General features: G+C 38.9%; 1 protein-coding gene across 1 annotated transcript in view; it reads left to right on the forward strand.

Annotated features, from left to right (window-relative positions):
* The window catches only part of APELA (apelin receptor early endogenous ligand), a 21,257-nt gene extending 11,695 nt beyond the window's left edge, over positions 1-9,562 (forward strand). The window contains exon 3 of the mRNA XM_045295784.1: positions 8,972-9,562. The gene's annotated coding sequence lies outside the window, so the exon portion shown is untranslated. The remainder of the gene's footprint in view (positions 1-8,971) is intronic.
* Positions 9,563-25,711: the final 16,149 nt, after the last annotated feature.

Here is a 25,711-nt window from a genome sequence, read left to right on the forward strand (position 1 = left end):
CAATTTACTAGTAGAAAGTATTCTTGTGTTGAGGGAGTACTTGAGTGGAGGCCCAATGTCCTTCTGCTACCTTAATACTAAACCTATAAATGTAGGTTCATAGATCTATTTCCCCATCCTCATATAATATATTTGTATATGAACAACTATATTCATATGGGATATTAGTCTATAATTTCTGTTCTGGTGATATTTTGCCTGGTTTGGGTATCAATTGTATTTGAAATGAATTTAATAGTATGTTGTTTGTTTTCTATATTCTGTAATAGTTTGTGTAGAATTGGTGTTATGTTGTCCCTAAATGCTTGCTAGAATTCCCCAGTAAAATTATCTGGTCCTGGACTCCATGATGTAGGGTGTTTTTTAATGACAAGACCTATTTCTTTCTTGTGTTATAGGCCTGTTAGAGTTCTCCACATCAATCTATGTTAATATAGATAAGCAATGTAATTCCAGAAATGTATCTATTTCTTCTAGATTTTTTAATTTTTTTACAGTAAAATTTTTCATAATATTGTATAATTATTTTTTTATTTCAATTGGTTCTGGTGTGATATCACCCATTTATTTATAATATTTACCTTTTGTCTTTAATTTGCTTTTTTAAGATTGCCAGTGGCTTGTCAATTCTGTTAATCCTTTTGAAGAACCAACTTGTCTTATTGAGCTTTTAAAATATAGACTTTTGTTGTTGTTTTCTGATTAATTTATTTCTGCTGTAACTTTTATTTCTTTTCTTCTTGTAGCTGAGGGCTTATTTTGCTGGTCTTATTCTAAGTGTTGTAGGTGTTGTATTAAGATGTTTATTTTTGTTGTGTTTTGACATATGCACTTATTGCTATAAATTGGCCTCTGTGTTCCAAAAGCTTTGATATGTTGTATTTTTGTTCCTTTTTGCTTTGAGGAATTTTAAAATCACACTTCTTTTTCTTTACTTACTCCGTGATTTTTAAATAAGGTACTGTCCAGTTTTCATGTAAATGATTTTTTTTTGTTTTCTAATTTTATAGCATGGTTATCTGAAAAGATAGTGTCTGGTTGATTCAAAATTTACTGATACTTGCTCTATAGCCTTGCATACGATTGATTCTGGAGTACATGTCTTGAGCACTGGAAAAAGTGTTATTATGTTGCTAACTGAAATCTCCTGTTTTAGTCTTAAGAATTCAAGTTGATTAATTTTATTGTTTAGTTTATCTGTATCTTTGTTGATTTTCTTTTCACTCGATCTGTCTTTCCTCTAAAATGATGTACTAAAATTCTCCTACTATTATTTTCATATTATCTATTTGTCTCTTCAACTCTATTAGAGTTTTACGAATGTATTTTGAGGGTCTTTCATCTATGCAATTATGCATAGATGTTTATTGTGGTTATGACTTTGTGTTTGATTATGGCTTTCATCATTATATAATGACCTGTGTCTCATGATGGCTTTTACTTTGACATCTATTTTGTCAAAAATTAATATTGCTATTCCTGCTTTTTTTTAATTACCATTAGCTTGGTATATTTTTTCCTGCACTTTAATTTTTAGCCTGTTTTTGCCTTTGTATCTGAGGTGTATTTCTTATAAACAGTAGGTTAATGTACCATATTTTCTTATCCATTCTGTTAGTCTCTGTCTCTTAACAGATGAACTTAATCATTTATATTCAAAGTTATTGATAGGTATCATTTTATTGCTGTCATTTTGCTATATTTTTAATTATGTTGTTGGTTTCTTTGTTCATTGTAATTTTCTGTACAGATTTCATTTTGTTTGTGGACTTCAATGCTAAATTTCTCATTTCTTTTTTTTTCTTTATCTTACTGCTTAGTATGTATTTATGATATTTATACTTTTTTACTTTAGTGAAGTTTTAACATTTCTATGAGATTTGTTTGTTTTTATTGTTTTCTTTCCAAGTTTAGGACACTGTCCTTAGTGAACTCAATTTCTTCTCTTGTGAACTGTCTAGTATATTGTCTGTTCCTTCTATTATTTTATTGTTGTCTTCATTGCAGAATGTTATCTCTAGTTCCTATTTTGAGTCATGTGGTTTTGTTCCAAATTGTATGTTACTTAAGTAGAATCATTTCTCAATTATGGTGTTTTGTATGGTGATTTTAGGTTGCTGTTTGTTGTTGTTGATTCTCTGTCTAAAGAATGTCTTTTAATATTTTTGTAAAGTTGGTCTTGTTTTTATAGATTTCTTCATTTTCATTTTCTAAAAATGTCTTTATTCCTCCCTCATTTTTCCCAAATAATTTTGCTGAATATAGATTCTTAGTTGACAAATTTTTTTCTTTCAAGGTGTTGTTTATATAATTCCATTACCTTCTTGCCTGCTTGTTTACCATTAAGAAATAAGAGTTTATTCTTGCTTCACTTTTATAGGTGATCATTCTTTTTCCTTTGGCATTAGAAAGGTTGACTATGATGTGTTATAGTGATTTTATTTTGGAGTCACTTCTGTTTGGGGCATTTGGGCTTCTTGAATGGTGACTTTCTGTTCTGTCATAATGTTAAGGAAGTTCTCTTTTAACATTTCTTGAAATGTTATCTCTGGTTATTTTTTCTTCCTTCTCTCTGCACTGTTTATCAAAGCATGTTGAATTTGATAGTGTCCAATAGAATTAGATTTCCGTCAGCTTATTTTCTCTCTTTTTTTTTTATAGATTATCTTTGTTTAATTTTTGGTCTTGAGAGATTTACCTTTGAAATCACTTCCATTATTTTAATTCTACTGTTTTGTTCTTTCAAAGTGTTATTCAGCTCTAATATCTAATATATATTGTCTTCTAGATTAAAATTTGGACTTGATAATTCAGTTTTTATATATTTTCGTATAGTGCTGCCTTGATTTTTTTCTATCTTCTGTTATGTTTTTTCCTTTACTTCTGTAGAATTTGTCCTCTACCTATTTAAAGCATCTGAAGAGCAGTCTTCTCTCTTTTTAAAAAATTAATTAATTAATTTTTATTTAAATCATTTTATTGGGGGCTCGTACAACTCTTATCACAATCTATATATACATCCATTGCGTCAAGCACGTTTGTACATTTGTTGCCCCATCATTCTCAAAACATTTGGTTTCCACTTGAGCTCTTGGAATCAGCTCCTCATTTTTCCCCCTCCCTCCCTGCTCCCCCCTCCCTTATCAACACTTGATAAATTATAAATTATTATTATTTTATCAAATCTTATACTGCCAGACCTCTCCATCCACTTTTCTTTTGTCCATCCCCCACAGAGGAGGTTATATGTAGATCCTTGTAATACGTTCCCCCTTTCTATCCCATCTTCCCTCCACCTTCCCGGTATCGCCACTCTCACCACTGGTCCTAAGGGGTTCATATGTCCTGGATTTCCTGTGTTTCAATTCCTATCTGCACCTCTGTACATCCTCTGGTCTAGCCAGGTTTGTAAGGTAGAATTGGGACCATGATAGTTGGGGTGGGGTGGTGGTGGAAGCATTTAAGAACTAGAGGAACGTTGTGTGTTTCATGTATGCTACATTGCACCCTGAGTGACTCGTCTCCTCCCAGCTACCCCTCTGCAAAGGGATGTCCAGTTGCATACAGATGGGTATTGGGTCCCTACCCCATACTCCTCCTCATTCACGATGATATGATTTTTTGTTCTTCGGTGCTTGAAACCTGATCCCTTTGGCCCCTCGTGATCACACAGGCTGGTATGCTTCTTCCCTGTGGGCTTTGTTGCTTCTGGGCTAGATGGCCTCTTGTTTACTTTCAAGCCTTTAAGACCTCAGACGCTATATCTCTCGATAGCTGGGCACCATCAGCCTTCTTCACCACACTTGCTTATGCACACATTTGTCTTCAGCGTTTGTATGGGGAAGGTGAGCACACATGATGATTTTTTGTTCTTTGGTGTCTGATACCTGATCCCTTCAACACCTCACGATCATACAGGCTGGTATGCTTCTTCCATGTGGGCTTTGTTGCTTCTGAGCTAGATGGCTGCTTGTTTACCTTCAACCCTTTAAGACCCAGGTGCTATATCTTTTGATTGCCAGGCACTGTCAGTTTTCTTCACCACATTTGGTTATGCACACACTTGTCTTCAGCGATTGTGTCAGGAAGGTGAGTATCATGGAATGTTCGTTTAGTAGAGCACAGTGTTCTTGTATTGAGGGAGTACTTGTGTGGAGACCCAATGTCCCTCTGCTACCTTAATACTAAATCTATAGATATATGCACATAGATCTATTTCCCTATCATCATATATAAATATATTTACATATGTACATGACTATATTTAGGCCTCTATGTATGCCGTTTGCCTCCTACTTCTTTCCTCTTTTTCCTTTTACTTTCCTCTTGTCCCACTATCATGCTCAGCCTTCATTTGGGTTTCAGTAATTCCTCTTAATTACATTGCCCTTGATCACGCCCTACCAGGCCTCCTACACCCTCTTCTTGCCACTGGTTTTGAATCACTTATTGTTCCTTTGTCCCTGGGTTTGTTAAACCACTTCCCTTCGCCCCCCTCCCCCTCCCCATGTCTCCCCGGAACCATCAGTCCCATTGTTTTCTTTCCCACATTGTTTACCCATCCTATCTTATCTAGATAGACCTGCAGAGATAATAATATGCACATAAAAACTCGACAGCCGCAAACAAAGTGACACAGAAAAACAAAACGACAGTAGCAACAACAAAAAGCCAATGGCATAAAAATCTATAAGAAAAGAAGAAAGAAAGAAAGAAAGAAAGAAAGAAAGAAAGAAAGAAAGAAAGAAAGAAAGAAAAGTCTGTAAATAGTTCAAGGTCTGTTTGTTGACCTTTAGGAGTGTTTTCTGGTTGGGTCTGATGGGTTCCATGCCCCGGCCCCAAAGTTATTTTTGATACTCCCTCAGGACTTCCTTGTTCTGCTCCCCTTGCTGTTCTATTGCACGCCCTTAGTGTTTTGCCTCGGTGTGGTGGAGTCAGCTCGGTCACACATCCCACACTGTGTCTCCAGTGTTGTCCCATGTAGGGCTATGGGTCAGTGCGGGATGTCCATCTCATAGTGGGGCTGGCTATATGGTCTTCTCTGTGCATTGGCTGTGAAGAAGTCTTCTGAACTACAAGTATGTTTCTTCCTCTGTGATATGTCCTGGATCTATTTATACGTGTTAGTCACTCCCCTGTGGCATCTTTTCATGTTTGTTTATATATGCAGAGAGTAGCCATAGTATTGGAAACATCATGTTGTTTTTACATTTGGCTCTGTTCTTCAGATTGTACAGTGAGTAGTATTATTTGCATACTTTCTGTGATTCTGAAGATGGAAGGTGGTGACTAGGTCATATGACCATATCCTATTCTAATCAAGAGTTGTTGCCAAGAAAAAGTTAAACACTGCCCATGTCAAGTTCCCAGTCTTGAGATGGTGCCCTGAGTTCTTAGGGACATATCAGCTAATGACCAATACAGGTGCCATGAAGGGAGAGAGAAGAAAATATCCAAACATGCTTTGCCCACTTCTCTGAGCTGTCTTCACTAATTAATGGGCCTATGATCTTTTAAAACTAATCCTCTATGACAGTGGTTCTCAACCTGTGGGCCGCGACCCTTTTCAGGATCGAACGACCCTTTCACAGGGGTCACCTATGACCATCGGAAAACACAAATATTTCACAATTTATAATAATGTATTTTTTGTGATTAATCACTATGCTTTAATTATGTTTAGTTATGTTCAATTTGTAACAATGAAAATACATCCTGCATATCAGATACTTACATCACGATTCATAACAGTAGCAGAATTACAGTTATGAAGTAGCAACAAAAATAATTTTGTGGGTGGGGTCACCACAACATGACGAACTGTATTAAAGGGTTGTGGCATTAGGAAGGTTCAGAACCACTGCTCTATGACCATAAAGACAAGCAGGGTATGTCTCTTTAAGCCCTAGAGCTGCAAAGAGCTGATGAGCTTCATTTTATCCCACACTAATTTGCCCCAACCCAGGCTTACCTAATCTTGCCCTCCCTCGAAGTGGGCTTGTCCCCAGACATGCCAGAAAGGGGTGCCATGGCCCTCCATAGGACAAGATCAAGTCTCGAGGTCCAGGCAGGGATGAGGAGAGAACCCTCAACACATATAAATCATTCCTATCTGAAAGGAATCCAGTGTGGGAGCTTCATCTCTTTCAACTCTTATGCTGCAGGGAGTTGATGAATATTCCCTATGAGTTCAGTCTCACTTGCTGTAGCTCCCCCTCCCCCAGGTATGTTGAAGGAAAGATGCCACTGTTCTCTGTGGGCTTAGATTATGTCTCGGTGCCAGAAGAGTTGTGGGGAGTGAAGCGTTGGCCCATATTTTCCTCTCTTCCTCTGCTGAAGCATAGGGCAAACAATATGTGCTTTGGGGGCTCCTTAAGCTAACTTCCTCTTTCTGAATTGCCAGATTGTACCAGTACAGGTTTCTGTTTCCCAAGGAGGTTTAGAACTCGGGTTTTTTAGTCTGTTCTTTTTAAAAAAATTATTATTGTTGTTGTTACTTAGAGAGGGTATTATAGAGCTTCTGGCTATCTGCTGTTTCTGAAACTAAATTGCCTTTTTTCACTTTTTACAAGGGCACTAGTAGAGCCTATCCTATGACAGTATGTCTTAATCTTAACTGGTTACATATACAAAGATCCTATTTTAAACTGGTACCAAGAATTAGGACTTACATAGACATGGCTGGGGGCAGGGGCAGGGGTGGGGTGGAAACCACAAATAACCACATATGTTCAGCTTGCTCTTAGGACACTTTCCAATTGTTACTTTATTTATACCATAATAATTTTCACCAGTTTTGATTGTTTCACTAAGGAGAATATACATGGAAGTTCATGAAGCCATTCTGGAAATCTCCATGTAATGCATATTTTAAACAGTGATATACAGGGATACACTGCTGTCTAGAAAAGCTACACCAATGTATACTTCCGATAGTAATTCATGAAAATACTTCAGAGCCACATGTACATACTCAAAGAGTCACATAAGGCTCTCGAGTCACATTTTGCCAACCCCTGGCGTAGCAAAATTTATGTACACTATTAACCCTATTGAGTATCGATTTGACTAGGTTGACTATAGAAACAAATCTAGAGACACTCCTATGTGTAAGAAAGAGCTTTATATCAAAACGTACTTGTACAGTAGGAAAACATATCAGCCCAGTCCAGATCAAGTCCATAAGTCCGATAGTAGCCCATAAGTGAAATATTAGTCCATCAATCCCTTTTCAGACTCATGCAGTCACATCTAATGATGCAGAATGCAGGAAGACCACAGGGCAGTGGGTGCAACGTCTTGTGGATCCAGTGGCGGTGGAACCATCTCAGTGCTGGCAGGGGTCTCCACATTGCTCCTCCAGCTCTCTAAGTGTGGCTCTTTAACAGGAAGGTGCTCTTTAAGCAGGTCTCAGCAATTCTCTGCTTGCTTGTCAATAGGAAGTTGAAGGCAGAGAGAAGGGAGGTCGGCCTCCAGAGAGCCCTTTATCTCTGTTACCCTCCAATCAAGCTGCAACCTGATTGACAGGCTAAACTCCACCCTTTTATGCTTAAAAAAATCATTTTATTGGGGGCTCACACAGCTCTTATCATGATACGTACATGCATCCATTGTGTCAAGCACATTTGTTGCCATCATCATTTTCAAAACATTTTCTTTCCACTTGAGCCATTGATATCAGTCCCTCATTTTTCCCCTCCCTCTCCCACCCTCACGAATCCCTGATAATTTATAAATCACTAGTTTTTCACGTCATACACTGACTGATGTCTCCCTCAAGTTGACACAAAATTATGTACCACCAGTATTATCAACAGTTTAAATCTTTGCTAATCTAATACACAAAAAAATCTTATTCTTAGCAAACTTTAAGGAGTCTTGAGGTGAGATGTATCATTATGATTCCTAGGAGAGAGAGAGTTTTATAGAGATATAGGTGAATGTTTTATTGCTGTATTCTTTTTAGTTATTGTAGTTAATGATCACTAATTTAGTCAGGAAAGTGAAAAGTAAAAAGAAGTGGAAGCTTCCTGAAATGAAGCCACATTAAAATCATTAAAAAATGATTCCAGTAGAGGAAGGAAATGAAGCCACATGCTGCCTTAATGTTTTCCAGGAAAGCTCTCACTCCTACACCCGGGACACTTTGGAAGCGGGGATTCTACTCTGAATGACCCTTTTAGGAATCCTAGATGAAAATTAAGTAGTTATCTTTTCCAACTACCACGCTGTTGTAAAGTACTAATTAGTAACTGTTACATAGTGTTCAAAGATTACTGGGAACCTAACTAAGCACTAAATATTCGATCAGTTCAATGAAATACTCAGAAGATTTTGCTTCTGATAGCTTTCCATTGGCTTCAAATAACTGTCTGAACTGGTACAAATATCAGGTATGTAAATCTGTTTAAAGACCAGATTTTTAAAAATCTGTTTAAAAAATCATTGAAACATGGGAAACTTAACAAGAAGGGATGACTCATTCATACTCTATAGTTGCAGTAACTAACACAAAATTTAGCTGTTTTAATGCAAACACTTCAGTGTCACTTAGAACTTTCACAGTGCTGTGTAGTCACTATTATCTGCTTCTAAAACATTTAAATAACACCCAAAGGTCGATACCCATTATTATCTTTTTAAAAGAAATATAGAGTATAACAAAATTAATCCCTTATAATTTAAAGTTACATGACAGTCTAATTCAAAATATTAGCACAAAAGTGAAATTGCTAATTTGGATTTCTGAGCAAATAAAATTGATCCATTGTGAAAAGACCTTAATGTGAAGATCTCTATAGTAGCATACATTCTGGGTCTTGAAGAAATATAGGTGTTTCATGTATATAAGAAGGTAAGAAAATACATAGTTGCTTCAAACGCTGAAAGACACTGATAAATTTTCATAACCTATTGTCCATTAACAAACATTAAGCAATGGTAAATTGGTCTGTTGTATTGTATTTCTTAGGATGTTATTATTTCTCCCTGGCCTCCAAACACGGACTTCACTAGATAACCAAAAAGAGTCTGCCAGCAGAAGAAGAGGGCACAAGGGGAGACACCAACCCACCTACCCATGAAGACTTCATTGTTGCAGGACTGCGATTTCTTAGAAATACTGCACTAAAAGGAATTGTTTGGAAACACTCGGATTCTCTTCTTTCTGGTTTCTCATTAGATTATAAATTTACAAAATGATTCCAGTAGAGGCACAATTATTTTTCTGCATAAGAAAAAGTTCTTATTTCTGTTTTCTATATATCATTATAGCTGTATGCTTCTTTAATAGCTAAGAAATATCTAATAATAAAAATGCAAAAGATGTAAAATTTTCTTTCATATTCCTGTTATTTTCTAAATGTATTAAAATGTCTTCATCTCTGTTTAAGTGATTCCAGCCAAATCTGAAGCTGCTTGCATTGTGACTGTACAGTATATGACAAAAATTGGTTCATGGACTGTTTATACCAGATTTATATGTTATGCATTAATGTTTTCAACTGTGAAATTTTTGTTTTGTAATATTTGTCTAAAGTAGTAAATAAAAATATGAAAGTTATAGTTCATGTTATTTTTAAACTAAAATGTTCATTTCTGAATTTCCTATCCACTAATTCTAAAAGGGCCAAAGTTTGATTTCCTTTGGAGTTTTGATTGATATCTAGATTCTTTTGTATAGACTGGTCCTTAAAAAGGCCTACTTAAAGGTGACATACAAAGTTATGCCAATAATGTCCTAAGTAGGACAATATTTATATCAAACAGATAAGTACTCAACAGTTGGCTGAGATGTAGCTTGGTCCTGTTCAATCTATTGTAGTGACACATGTAAATTTAACAAAAGGAATTAAATTGATAGTCAAAGGAAATCTAGGATTGTTGTTGCTGTTCGGTGCTTTTGAATCATCCCTAACTCATAATGACTCCTCTATATACCACAGAACAAAACACTGCCCAGTCAGGACGGGCAACAGAAAAGTGGGTGAAGGGAGACATTGGACAGGGAAAGATATGACAAAATAATAATTTATAAATTATCAAGGATTCATGAGGGAGGGGGAAAATGAGGAGCTGGTGCCAGGGGCTTAAGTGGAGAGCAAATGTTTTGAGAATGATGAGAGCAATGAATGTACAAATGTGCTTTACACAATTGATGTGTGTATGGATTGTGATAAGAGTTGTATGAGCCCCTAATAAAATGATTAAAAAAAACACTGCCCAGTCAAGTCTCACCCTCAAGATTGTTATTTCATATTGAGCCCATTGTTGCAGCCACTGTGTCAGTCCATCCTGGTGGTCTTCCTCTTTCTACGGACCCTCTAACAAGGATGGAGGCCATTTCCCAGGAACGGTCTATTTAGACATGGCCTAAGTACTGGAGGTGAAGTCTCACCATCGTTGCCTTTGAGGAGCATTCTGGATGTATTTCTTTCAGATGTGTTCTTCTGGTAATACTTTCAATAATTTTGCCAATGCATCATTCAAATGCAACCATCGACATGCTTATGCGATGATTATAAATACCATGACTTAGTGCAGGCACACTTTACTCCTCAGAGTGACATCTTCTCTCTTTAACATGTTAACGGGTCATGTGCCTCAGATTTGCCCGGCAGCACATCATCTGATTTCCGCAGTGCTGCTTTCATGAGCGTTGACTGTGTGCCCAGCAAGATCAAATCCCTGATGACTTCCATCTTTTCAGATTACTGAAAGAAAATTATCTATATGAGAATTGTATTAATAGCTGGGTGTTCCCATATTTGTACATTTGCATTCATTGAAGAAATTGTTAACTCAGCATTTTAAAGTTGCTTTTTAAAAAAACTATAAATTTGCTACTGATAGAAAATTTGGGGGTTTTGTCTTGAGTTTTACATTTTAAAATCATTTTAATTAAAATATTCATTTTAAAATGTAATAAGCCATAGATCTTTAACCTGTAACTCCTTTTCAGAGCTCATTTACATGGGTCTTTGGGGATTAGCAGACTAAGGCACTGTAATTAAAGCAAGCAAGATTTACTTTGAAACGTCTTACCTCATTTAAACTGGTTACTACTGGAGAAATCCTAGATGACTTGTCCTGGTAATTTTTTATCTACTAGAACATAATGTATTATCATTTACATGTATATCTAACATATGTACTTGTTGGTATATTTTGTTTTAAAGGAAGAAAAAATAAAAACACTTTTTGATAAATAAAATTTAATAAAATTCTACACTTTGTTTTTCATGTAAATATTCTCACTGTCACAGAAAAGCAGTTAAAAAAACTATAAAGTATGTAAGTGGTTATAGACTTATTTACACAACTTCAATAAAATACTCAGTGATTTGAATATGTAGTGGTGCTTTTTGTTGCATATGGCATGCTATAACCATTCTGATAACTGTCTCAATTTCCACTGTTCCATTTTTAATTCTGCACTTACATGCTATATTTGCAAAAAAAGAAAGTTATATATATATATATACATATACATATATATTAAAGATCATTTTATTGGGGGCTCTTATAGCTCTTATAATAATCCATACATCAGTTGTATCAAGCATATTTATACTTATGTTGCTATCATTTTCTAAACATTTACGTTCTATTTGAGCCCTTGATATCAACTCCTCTTTTTACCCTCCCTCTCTGCTCCCACCCTTGTGATCCCTTGATAAGTTATAAATTATTATTAATTTCGTATCTTACACTGAAAGCTGCCTCCCTTCCCCAGCAGTTTCTTGCCCCCTCCTCTCCACCTTTCCCCTACCCTCCTGGTATTGCTACTCCCATTTCTGTTCCTGAGGGGTTTATCTGACCTTATTCCGTTTGTCCTAAGCTTTTATCTGTACCTGTGTACATGCTCTCGCCTAGCCCACAGTGAAAGGCAGGATTGGGGTCATGATAGTGAGAGTGAGGAAGCCTGAAGGAACCTGAGGAATATGTGTTTCATCAGTGCTATACTTCACCCTGGTTTGTTTTGGGTCTTCTGATGCCTGTTACCTGATCCTGTTGACACCTTGTGATCGCATAGGCTGGTGCACTTATTCCATGTGGGCTTGTTGCTTCTGTTCTAGATGGCTGCTTGTTTAACTTCAAACCTTTGAGACCCCAGACATATCTTTTGGTAGCTGGGCACTTCAGTTTTCTTCACATTTGTTTGTGTACTCATTTTGTCTTCAGCAATCATGCTGGGAGGGTAAGCATCACAGAATGCCAGGTTGTTAGAACAATGTGTTCTTGTGTTGAGAGGGCCTGAGCAGTGGCCCAAAGTCCATTCACTTCCTCAGTGTATTTCCATATAAATATATGTACCTATGCCAATACCTCTATTTTTATGAATTAATGTATTTACATATGTACACACCTATGCTTATACCTTTATCCATAGCTTTGCTTCCTAGATCTTTCTTGTTTCCTTTTACCTTCCTTTTGCCCCACCATCACACTTGCCCTTTTTCTGCTTCATAGTACTTCCTCTCAGCTAGATTGCTGTTGCTCCAACACCCCCAGGATCTCAATGTCCTCCTTTTTAATTTTAATTCCCTAGTTGTTCCCATGTATATGGTGTTGTTTGCGCACTGCTCCCTTCTCCCACCTCCTCCTCTCCCTAAGCCCCTCCTGAAGCTTCAGTCCCAGTGCTTTCTCCTTGAGCTTGCTTCCCATGCCTCTCCTATATAGGTAGGCAAACCAACAATAACATAGACAATACAAAAAAGAAAACAAAAACTTGAATGAAAAGAGGAAAAAATTTTTTAAATAATAAATAGCAAAAAAAAGAAAAAGTATAGATAATTTCAGGTCTGTCCACTGACCTTTATGACTATCTCCCCACTAGTCCTACGGTGTTCTGGGAACTGTCCCTCCTAGCCTGAAGTCTATTTTGGGGGCTCCTCTGGGGAAGAAAGCATTTAAATGTCAAATGTGACCGATAAATTATGGGCCCATATTTTACGGCCTTTAGAGGTAGTAAGACTGCCCCAGATATATCTGCAGTTCATTGCCTGGGAAAGCAAAGCAAATGAGATCACCTATGGGAATAATTTGTCAGGCTGTATGGCCAAAGAAGTTGCCCCCAAATAAAGCCTTCTGCGGGAGCTTATTCCCGGTATAGACATAAAAACTATTCCCCTAAGAAAGTTTCTTCAAGAAGAAACACATTGGGTAGGATTTCCTGGGAACATAAAAGATAAATAGGCATGTAGAGAAGGATTAACACACCTCTCACAAGGAATCCAAGTTGTTAAAGGCCTACATGATTGGAGCTGTTTTAGTAGCGAGAAAGTAACCCAGCTGTGGAAATAATTATTTACTGGGAAGGGATTGTCAAACATTATCTAATAATTCAAAGCTGTGCTCTTTCGGAGTTCAGGGTCAATATACCTCCAGTTGGTGGAGGCAGTTCAAGGAAGGGATACTCACCCTGGTCTATAGCCAAATGCCTCCATGTCAGGGACCTACATATTTATTATTTATTGACACCTTTACCAGGTGGGTAGAAGCATAGCCTATCTAAACAGAAAAAGCACACGAAGATGTTAATGTACCGATAAAAGCAATAATTCCTTGATTTGGACTTCCCCGTTCTTTACAAACTGGTAATGGTCCAATCTTTGTTCTAGATGTAGCTAAAAAAGTCAGTAGGACCTTAGGAATTTGCTGGCACTTGCAGCGTGGAGACCCCAATGATCAGGGAAGTTTTGATAGAACTAACCAAACGCTTGAAAGAACTTTACCAAACTGTCAAGAAACTCACTAAAATTTCAATAAAGCTTGCCCACTGCACTATTAAGAAAAAGGATAAGTCCAACTCCATGCGTAGGATTTGACCCCTTTGAGACCCCTGTATGATAGGCCTTTTACCTCAAATATCACTTTCCTTAGAGAGACCTCAGTAAGCCTGAACTGATGACCCAAAAGCCCAGTTTCATGGAATTGATTCAGACTTAGTGCTCCTCTAGGGTTTCTGAGACTAAACCATTGCTGGAGCAGAACACCTCATGTTTGAACTACCACCTTTGCAGCTCACAGCCCAACACTTGACTAACAGTGCCACCAGGGATCCTCTGCATGGGTGAGCTGTGGTATAATCCTATAGATTGGGGCCCACTCGCCCACTCACACTGATGCAAATTAATCCAAAGAGCGTGTTGCTCCCATTTCATCACAATTTGACTTTCAGTCCTAGTGACAGCTTCAGATTATTACAATTATTATTTGTATTAGGAACTTGAGGGTCAAAATAAGCTTTCAAGTTGGTTTGAAAGGTTTCATCACCACACCATCTTCTTCCCAGAGTACAAAGGCATGGAGAATGCTCCTCAGATGAGCTGCGTCATCTGGTCTGTGAACACAGGGTGGTGTGGGCAAAAGAGCTCTCACTGTCACTAGAGACGGAAAAACAAATTGAGACTAATGAAGGTACCCTGTTGCTTCCACAATATCTTGTTGATCTTCTGCTGGATCCAAGTACTCAATTTTCATCCCTCTGATTTTACTAACATATATTTCTCCATTCCCTCTCTGGCAGGGGGTGAAGCTGTGGATGACTAAACTAATATTTCCGTTTTTTTCCTGTTTAAATAATGCATTCCAAATGTTAAATGAGCTTGTATGAACTCTTCTATAATCTGTCCTCTCTTCTCATTTACCAAAGATGTAATATGACAGATTTTTTCTTTTCATTTAATAGCACACACAAGAAGATAATTTATTAAGTTTTTAAATTTTAGTGTCCTAAGTTCTGACTGTATCACTGACTAGTTGGAGCTCTGTCTCCTCAATCCTCAAGTGAATATAATAATATACCTAGATCAGGCAATGAATGTACAAATGTGCTTTACACAATGGATGAAGTATGGATTGTGATAAGAGTTGTATGAGCCCCTAATAAAATGATTAAAAAAATAATATACCTAGATCATCAGAATGGTGAAAAAATTTCATGAGATAGTACATAAAAATATTCTGTACATATGGTATTATATTAAGCCTTCAGTAACTATGTATATATAATATAAATGATATATTAATGTTATAGAGATGGGAATCATAAAATACTATTTTTCTATGCCTGATATTTATCTTGAAATTATTGATTCTTTTCACGTTCTTTTAAAGGTTATACAGTCTTCTTGGCAGTATTGTAATACTCTATAAGCATACACTTAAACAATGCTCATTTGATGGACATTAGGTGTCGTTATGTGATGTGCTTCAAGTAGGTCATGGCAGCTTTTAAAAGTGGCCTTTGCACATCTCTTTCCAATTCTGCATTCAGTGACTCGTAGAAGTGTTTATTAATAGTTCCCATGAACCTTGGCAAGTGGCACATATGCGTCCGTCATTCTTTTCCACCCTCGGTCCTGTCCTCTCTTTGTACATACCATTTACTGGCACATCAGTTTGAGATTTCTAATTTTAAAATATAGTTAAGATTATGGAACACATACATTTGCTCCTCGTTGAAGGCATTCCCAAAGTAGTATCTTGAAACAACAATAAAAGTAAGTGAATGAACCAATCAACTCATCAGAAACTGGAACAACAAACTCACCTGGGCCTTCTAGTTGACCCTCCTCCCTCGTTCACGTGACACACCCTAAAGGGCGGACAGGACCTGTGCAGGGAGGGCTCCCTTTTCTTTCCTTCCGCCCGCCGGCATACCAATGCTGGTCCTCGTTTAAGGAATGACGGTGATTTGGCATGAATGGTAGAATTGCTTCCAATTAGTGTGGGGCGCATGTGCATAGAAAAGCTTGATTTAAACCTTTGGGCTTCAGAAATAATTATTAAATGCTCATTAGATATAAAAATGATGTTTTCTCAGCTGTAGGTCCTGGTAGATTTTTGTTCTTCCAGTGCAGGGATCACAGAGGAGGAGATGAAAAGCGATGCAAATTCAAGCCCTTACCAAATTCCATACCTATTCTCCTTGCAAGGGCACAAAGCCATGTGGCCCATCTCTCTCTCTCCACCCTTTTTCCTTACTTATGCTCTGAACAAGCAGTGGGCTTGTAAAACACGGATTAGTTCTTCAAGGTAAAAAGAAACAGCAGAAAAGATCTGTCAAGGAAACACCAGGGGGGCCCATAAAAGATGAAATAGAGCTGAGCCCCTGCATCCATTGTTTGTCACCACCTCCCATCAAGGAAGCTACTGGGAAAAAATGGAACAAAACCGAATGAGAAACCAGTGGCTTGTTTGTGCCAAAAGACTTTGTGCTATTCAGACTTGTTCTATGTATTTAAAAAAACTCAGCTAGTGTATTTGACTCTTTTAGATAGGGTTGTCACTTAGGGTAAAAAGGACAAAGAAAAGGCCAAATCTAGGGTCTGGTGTGAGGCTGGCTGAGTGGGCTGAAAGGAAAGAGGCCTCAGGCAGATTTTAAAATTTAAATTTATTTGTATATCAGAACTACACAATCAAGCTCATTTAGTTACAACCTAAACTGTATCATAGTGATTTTCGTAAGAATACAGTTATATATTTAGTTTATAGCACGATTCCAACTGAAAGCTCCAAATTGTGGAGAAAATCAAATGTAAAATTGTCTTAGGTCATACAAAATCTTATTCTAAGTAAGTTTTAAAGCAGATACAAGAAATATAGAAAGAAGACAAAAAGAAGAAGAAAAAGAAGTTTTACTGAATATTGTTTACCATCGTAGGATCGTATTAGAAGGAGTCTTCAGATGTTTAATGAGAACTAAAATCTCCCTGTTTTCCTGTTATTTTTATTTTATTGAAACGATGTGTGTGTGTGTGTGTGTGTGTGTTTGTTTCATAGAGCAAAACCTCAAACTTAGATTTAATGATTTCTCCTTATTAAGGTTTGTAGAGCCAAAATAGTTAACAGAAGTACAGTGTATTTACTCTGGGCTAAGGGGAAAATGGGTAAAAGGCAGTTACTAGAAAGTATAAAGACATTGGAATATTTCTAAACATTAAACTTGGATTCTCCCCTCAGGCAATAATTAATGAGGACTTAGCTGTTCATAGATTTTTTAAAATCCCTTTAAAAATTATGCAGTGTTGTACATTTATTATAGGAAAAATTAAAAATACAGGTCAGTAAATAGAAAGAGAATTTCCCATAGGATTGCCACCCATTATAACCAGTGTTAACATTTACTGCAAAGTTTGTCAGACCTTTCATTATAGATAAATACATAGTATTTATAACGTATTTTTTGCCAAGAAATATATTGTGAACCGTTTCATATATCACTTAAAGCAATACCCATAGTTGTTCTCAAGCCAGCCCTGACATGATGACCCTGTGTGTCAGAGCAGGAGTCTGCTCCGAAAGGCTGGTTCTTTGGGGGCAGCAGACAAATGAGGGCCTAGAAGGTTAGTTGAAAGCAACTTGAACAAAACTTAAGTATAACCAAAGTCTTTAAAGATTTTCATCGAAGTACTTTCTGTTTTCCCTTGAAACTTTTTAGGCTTTTCCATTTGGTTCCAATACATGAGGTTTAATCCCCGTAACACTTAAGCAAGCGGAGTTTTCTCCATCAAAATTCCACCAGGAGTGCTGCTTAAATAAGTTGGGGATACACAAACATGTTTACAGGGGTCAAAGCAGTAATTTTGGGGTGGACGTTATATATTACCATCTTCCGAGAATATCTTCTATATGTATTTCTGGTACAAATAAGTGTGAAAAGATGACTTGGCTCATGAATTCAGCCATTGATAATAATTTGGTACAGTGAGGAAAAAATTAATATTTCCCAAGTAAGTAATGGGATTAAGGCAAATCTCACCAAATCAAAGCCTCCTTCCCTATGACTAATAAAACCAAAGAATGATGCCAAAAATAATTGCATGAAGCCAAATGAAAGAAGTTGATTTAATTCAATAACAGTTTCCTCATCAGTTTGGGTCAGTGACATTATCATTGGTCTTTAAGTACATGCTTAGAATGACTACATCATGTGTTGGTGTGGAGATGTAAGCACTGCTTATTTTCTGGCTAAGGTGTTCGATAGGTGCTTTTTTCCATATCTCCTTCCAAACTCCAAATAGTTATTTATCTGTTTCTTTTTATTTGATGTGTTTGTATTTTTCATGTATCCATGGTATCCATGATGACAAAAGAACCGCTGGGCAGGCAAGAAAAGAGCCCAGTGTAAACAGAGTCATGGCCTTGCCATGGAATCCCACAGCCCAATAATACCCCAGGCCTATAGTTTAGGATGGGAAGTTTGCAAACTAGTTAAAAGGTACATTGTTCCTTTCTCTTCCTGTCATACAATTTAAGATATATGCCCTCCCCTGCCCGCAATAACCCAGCAAAACACTTACCCTGTTAGTCCTAGGAATAGAACTCACTTTGGTTTATAAAACAAAGTGCAGCTACATGCTTTATATCAGCTATTCTGTCCTGCTTACTCCACAGGGTTAATTGTAGTGGATAATAGCATTGATGCTCAGGGTGCAGGCCTGCATTGTTTAATTTCCATAGTGCTTATCTGAAGCTTTCTTAGAAGTAATATTACTTAACAGCACACACACAAACAGCAGTAACTTAAAGCCCCCGTTTCTGTCGAGTCAAATCTGATCATTGGAGACCCCTGCGTGTGTCAGAGTAGAACTGTAATCCATACGGTTTCAAACCACTGATTTTTAGGAAGTATATTGTCAACTCTTCTTTTGATGTAACAAGTAAAATAACACAAAACCAAAAGTTTCCCCATTGCTCACAGTATATAAGAATGTGAACGGTATTTAAATATTCTGACATATGAAAGACTCTCAGAGGTCTTCCTGTGTGTAGGCTACATGTAAAGTTGGATAATAGCATAATTGCAGCAACTATTGTTAAACAGCAAAATGAGGGAACAATTCCAAACAAGAAGAAAGAGCAAGCATGAATTGGAAATTTTAAATGTTACAAGAATTGTGTTTTCCTGTGCTTGGTATATAACCAAACTCCACTGCTGTCAAACCAAAACTGGCATATAGCAGCCCTAATTACAGAGCAAAACTGCCCCCAGAAGGTTTGGGAGGCTGTAAATCTTTAAATAAACAGACTGCTGCATCTTTTTCATGCAGAGCAGCTACTGGCTTTGAACTATGAATCCTTCAATTAGTAAACGGGTGCTTTGATCCTTGTGCTACCAGGAGGCTTTCATTATGTTGAAGTAAAAATAACTTTAAGTAACACAAATAAATTGATATGAAGACTTAAACCATGGTGTAGAAATAATTAAGACACTATACAACTCTGAATTCTGGTAATAGTTGCTATTTGCTGATTTTTTTTCTTTGGGCCACTTGTTATGCCAAGTGCTTTTTGAATTCTGAATTTAAGCTTCCCAACAGTGCCTGTGTTGTAAGCTGCCACAGAGCTGGCTCTTGAGTCATCCGTATGATCAGATTGTTGTGATATGGTTATAGCTGACTGAATTATTTTAGTAGTAGTTGGATAGGCCATTTTTCCTAGTCTATCCTAGTCTGGAAACTTTGCTGACACCTGTTAATCATCATAGCAACATTCAATTTTCCACTGAGAAATAAGTGGTACCTATCCTTGAGGACCATTGGCTAGTGGATTTAGGCTCTCCCAAATGAAAGGTACAAGCTCTATCTAACCCTGAACCACCACTGACCTCCAATTGTACTAAAACCCCAAGACCCACTCCCAACAAGTTAATCCAACCCCTATTGACCCGTTGTAGGGTTTTCCAGAATCTAACTCTTCACAGGAGCAGCATCTTTTTCCCTCAAGAGCACTGGTCTTTTAGTTAGCAGCCCAGTGCTTGACCCACTATGCTACCAGTCACTTCCCAACAGCACCAGGGTTAAGTGCTGTTCAATTGGTTCTGAACTTGTGTCTAACAGAATGAAACTGTTTCGGTGTCATCCTGAGAATTGTTCTTCTTGAGCCCATTGTTGTAGCCATTGTGTTAAAACATCTCATCGAGGGTCTTCCTCTACTTTACCAAGCATGATGTTATTTTCCAGGGACTAGTGTCTCCTGATAATATGCCTAAACTATGTGACCAAAGTCCTGCCATGCTTCCTTCTGAGTGGTATCTGGGCTGTATTTTTGCCAAGACCGATGGCTGCTCTGGCAGTCCATAATACCTTTAATATTCTTCACTAACACTCTAATTAGAATCCATCAATTCTTTTTCAATGTTCCTTATTCATTGTCCAATTTTCACATGTATATGAAGCAATTGACAATATGATGCCCTGGTTGGCCAGGTAGCTTTCTTCCTAATTTTGCTAATAGAATCCATCAATATCACTTTTCACAGATTGAATTTTTTCTTTGGTTCTTTCCATTTAATATATACTCAGCATTTTCTTACTTTTGACTTTTTAACATCAGGTTTTTGCACATTTCATTGTAATAGTCTCCTTTGTTTCTTAGACCACTTGTGAAATTTTCTTTTCAGCACAATTACTTCATCATTTCTTTCATTTGCTTTAACTGCTATATTCTCAAAACTGCTATATTCTCAAAACTGCTATATTTAACTATATTTAACTGCTATATTCTCAGAGTCTCCTTGGACAAACACATTGGTCGTTTCTTACTCTCTTGTCTTCTTCAATGTCTTTTGCTTTCTTCGCGTACTTTTGTTTTTGATGTCATCCCACAACTCTTCTGACCTTTGGTCATCAATATTCAATTTGTCAAATCTGTTCTTGAGATGTTCTACGGTGGTGGCTGGTGTGTTGCTGGAAGCTATGCCACTGCTATTTCACATGCCAGCAGGGTTACCCAAAGGGAACAGGTTTCAGTGGTGATTCCAGACTAAGAACAGGCAAGGGAGAAGGACTTGGGTCTCCCCATTTTGGAGGAAAGAGGTGCTGAAAACCTTTTGCCTAACTTGGAAATATTGTCAGATACCGAATGCCTAATGCATGGAAGCAGAATATTGGCAGAGATGGTGCCAGAGAATGCGCTCCTCCGGCCAGAGGGCACCTGAAATGTGGCTGAGGAGCAGCCGCTTTCTAGCAGTGAAGGTGCTCCTCATGATGCGAGGGAGGGAATGCAGCCTTTCGGACCTTCACGTGCTGATGGGAACAACTCAAGGTCAGGAGAAATAGCTGCAAACATTTGCTAAAGATCAGAACTTTAGAATGCCCAAAGTATGAGTCTGGGAAGATGGGAAGTGGTCAAAAATGAAATTGAACACATAAAAACTAGTATCCTAGGCACTGGTGAGATGACATCAGTATGGACCATTTTGAGTCAAAAGCTCCTATGAGTTACTGTGCCAGGAATGACACAATCAAAAGGAATAAGGTGACATTCACTGCCATAAAGGACATTTCAAAGTTTGTCTTGAAGGACAATGCTGTCTGTGATAGGTTTATATCTACCTGTCTTCAAGGAAATCCAATCAACATAAATATTCAACTGTATACACCAACCACTAAAGGTAGTGAGGCATAAGTTGAAAAATTCTACCAATGTCTTTATGATCGATTTTTACATGGTTCTTTTTGACACTGAAAGTCAGGAAAGGTTGCATCAGGGTTGTAGCCTCTCACCCTACATGTTCAGTCTGTATACTGAACAAATACTCAGAGAAACTGGCCCTTAGGAAGAACAATTGTGATAAGAAACGCGATAAGGATGTGATGAGGAATGTGGTAAGGAAGTTGCTAGGTGATAAGGAAGTTGGAGTTGTTCTGGGTGAACTTGTTCTCGGTTTGCAATGAGAACAGAAGAAGCCAGGATGGTCCCAAGCTGGTGTAAAGCACAGCTTACCTGCAAAATGTTCTGCCTCTTCTTGGAAAAACCACAGACTGGCACAAGCTAAAAGATAATGCAAAATACTGCATTCTTTCTGTGCGACCCAATAAACTGGATGCCTCTAAAAGCTTGTCCCCAGCCTCAGCTCGGGTCCACGCTGGAACTTGACAGAGTCAGGTGTGGTCCCTCAGTGCTGAGTCTGGGTTTGGACCCAATAAACCTCTTAAACTGTACTCAGTCTCTGCTCGTTTTGTTTATTCAACGACCTACTTACAACATTTGGAGGTTTGTTGAGCCAAGCCCCCTTCTGTTTCTGAGGAGTACACTCTCCGAGGTGTGTTTGGGCGCTGGATGCAGTGGAAGCCTGCCAGCCCAGTTTCCCCCTAGCCATCAGGTATAGAGCCCCAAATAATCTACTCAGTTCTGAGGCATCTGTGTTTGTCTGTATCTATTTATTTGTTCTGTGTTTTAGTGTCTGTCTGTCTTGTGGCCATGGCTTTTCCTCCAACATGCCCGGGATCAACCCAAGGAAAGCATCAGTTCACCAGCTTGATCTCATGCTGGCCCATTGGCCCTATGGAAAAAGAGCCAACTGTTATGGAGAAAAAGTTAATCGCGCTACCCTATTAACCCTTTGCCTTTATGATTGGCCACTCTTTGACCTGGGATGGCTCTCTGAAAGAACTTTTAATCTCTTTGTGTTACCTTGTCTGAGCTCTTATTTTAGGTCGGATCTGTGATAAGTCTTGACATCCAGGCCAACTCATTTACATTACCCAGAGGATTGATATGGTGGACAGCTAAGGAGCACGATCACATTCTCAGGGAGAGCCAGAAACAGGTCCTGGGAGCAGATAGGTGACATGACACTGACCCCCAGGAGTTGGAATCTGCTTTCCCCTTGCGCCACCCTGACTGGGACACAAACCACGCTGGAGGTAGGGAACACCTCCTTACCTGCCACCGAACTCTGATGCCTGGACTCTGGGAGGCAGCATGCCACCCCATTAATTTGTCCAAAGTAACTAGTGTAATTCAGGACAAGGATGTAAGCCCAGCAGCTTCTTTAGAGAGGCTGTTTGATGCCTACTGGCTATACCCCAATAGACCGGGAGGCACCAGCTAATCACAAGGCTATTAGTGTAGCTCTTGTGTTCCATGCTGCACCAGTCATTAAGAAAAAGTTACAGAAACTAGAAGGGTTTACAGGGAAAAATATTAGTGATTTATTAGAAATAACCGAAAAGACTTAAGATAATAGAAACCCAGCAGAAGAGAAGCAAGCTAAAGCAATGGCCAGAATCCTCGCCATGACCATGGGGAGACCAGAACCCTGTCGGGGCCAGGCAGGCAGAACAGACAAGATATGAGTAAACCACTAGGCAGGAACCAATGTGCCTATTGCTAAGAAGAAGGACGTTGGAAGTCCAACTGCCCAGAATGACTTCAGGATGGAAATCAGCCCCGTTGGGCAGAGACTCCACCCATTCCAGCCTTAGAACTGGAATGAGGAGGTCGTGGCATCACTGTCTCCCCAAAGCCCATGATAACCCTGAAAGTTGGAGACAGGCCTGTCACCTTCCTGGTAGACACAGGGGCAACCCACTCGATCCTCAAGGAAGCAGCAGGCCCCATCAGCAAAAAGAAGACTACCATTCAAGGAGCAACAGGCAAATTAGAAACTGTCTCCTGAACTACAGGGAGGAACGTACACCTGGGAACAGGTGAGGTTGAGCACTCTTTTCTCCTCATGCCAGACTGTCCCTACTCTCTTCTAGGAAGAGATTTACTGCACAAACTTAAGGGGGTGATCAGCTTTCAACCAGACCATCCCAAATAGCATTGAGACCTCCGTCTGGGAGGTCTCTGTGACTCTTCCCTTGAATGACAGGTATCTCTTGACAGTCACTGAGCCTTCCTCTCGAGCATGTGAGGGAAGACTATTGACTGAAGTCCTGAGACTTTGGGCAGAAGATAACCCCACTGGGCTTGAAGCCCACATGTCTCCAGTGGTGGCTCACATATAATCCAGAGCAAGCCCGGCGGCAATCCGTCAGTACCCTGTCTCCTTTAAAGATAAAGAAAGAGGTTTGCTGACTTCAGAAGGGACTGAAATTAAAAATAAAGAAGAAATTTTGCAGCTCTTAGAAGCCGTCTGGCTCAAAGTGTCTGTTGTGCATTGTCCTGCCCATCAAAAAGGAACAGACCCTGTGGCCCTAGGCAACTGAAAGGCAGATGAAGCAGCTTGAGCCGCCTCTTGAAGAACGAACGTGGAACTGGTTGCCAGAGGGCTGACACCTCTTACCAGAAAGTGAAAGTAAAGAGCTCTGGAAGCAGCTGCACACCTATACTCACCTAGGCCCTAGCAAACTGGCAGGACTAGTCCAATTAGATTATTGAGTTTCCCGGCTGGCCAAGACAGCAGAAGAAGTGGTGGCTGCATGCCAAAGCTGCCTGCAAGTAAGCGCTCGCTCTGCCCACACTCCACACCCTGTCTGGACCAGAGAACCAGGATGGGAGATAGAAAACCACTGGGAAATGGATTTCACAGAAATGAAGCCGGGGAGAATGGAATTACAGGTGTTTGTTAGTTTTTGTAGATACTTTTTCAGGCTATTTAGAAGCACTCCCCACAAAGAAAGAAACTGCTTAGGTAGTAGGTAACAAGTTATTAGCGGAAATAGTCTCTAGGTTAAAGGTGCCTGATACCATTGGGCCAGACAATGGACCCGGATTTGTTGCAAAAACTATACAAAAATTCCAGGCACAAATTTCAAATTGCACAGTGCCTATCATCCTCAGAGCTCAGGGCAAGTTGAAAGGATGAGTCGGATCGTAAAAGAGACTCTAGTTAAATTAGTTCTAGAGACTGGCGCTCTCCTGCCCTTAGCACTGTTACACATCCATTGCACCCCATTTAAAGCCCCGCTACCACCTGGTTTGCTTGTACCTCTGGACTCACCCCTTGTCTATATGTCCTTATTTTCCTGAGCTGTGCATATTAGTTCATGTATTAACTCATGTAAGTTTAAACTTAAAGGTAGACAGCGTTCTACAAAAACTGGAATTGGCCATTGATACCTTATCTGAAGCAGTAGACTAATTAGCAGAAGTAGCCCTCCAAAATAGAAGAGGATTTGATCTGCTGTTTCTAAAACAAGGTGGCTTGTTAGGTAGACCCTAACAGAAGGAAGGAAGGGGTTAGATGAAAGGCAAAGGTCAAGGGAACAAGGACAACGTTGGTTTGAAGCATGGTTTAATGTATCCCTCTAGCTGACAACCCTCCTGTTGGCTATTACAGGGCCTTTGAGTCATTTTAATCCTGTTATTAATTTTTGACCCTTCCCTTCTAAACGCTTTAGTCAAGTTTGTGCAGGAGCAAGTCAAACTGTGTCTGAAAACTCAGTATGCTCCCGCAAACCAGTGGGGAACGTGACGAGGATATGATGAAGAATGTGATAAAGAAATTGCTAGGGGATAAGGAAGTTGGAATTGCAAAAATGTTCTGCATCTCCTTAGAAAAACCACATACTGGTACAAGCTAAAAGATAATACAAAGTACTGCATTCTTTCTGTGTTGTTGTAGCCTACTGTCCGTTCCCAGAAAGAAAACAACCCAGACCGTGACAAGTTCAAAGAAAAAGTTTTATTTCCTGCGCAGGGACTGTCAGCCCTCTTGAGAGGAGACTGGGCAGTGGCCTGTCTAATTTTCCAAAGGTTTTATACATTTGCAATGTGCAGGGATGCAAGCAAGCAGACGCAGGATATTGCGGTTAGCCCTCATTAGTCGAACAATCACTGCTCTGAGTTCTTCCAAGCCTTCTGAACATACATTTCCTTCAGTACAGTTCGTTGCCTTTGCAGCACAGCCTGCCTCCCTAATATCAGCTAGTTCATTTATAGTTCATAATGGCTTCTGTCAGCTCAAAATGGCTTCACTCTTGTCAGGGCTGTTTAAGCTTTTTCTAGAGCTACTACGGTGTGACCCAAT

Source organism: Echinops telfairi, unplaced genomic scaffold (assembly GCF_000313985.2).
Source record: "Echinops telfairi isolate 266 unplaced genomic scaffold, ASM31398v2 ScPeMD7_5868;HRSCAF=6743_0, whole genome shotgun sequence".
Lineage (NCBI taxonomy): Eukaryota > Metazoa > Chordata > Mammalia > Afrosoricida > Tenrecidae > Echinops > Echinops telfairi.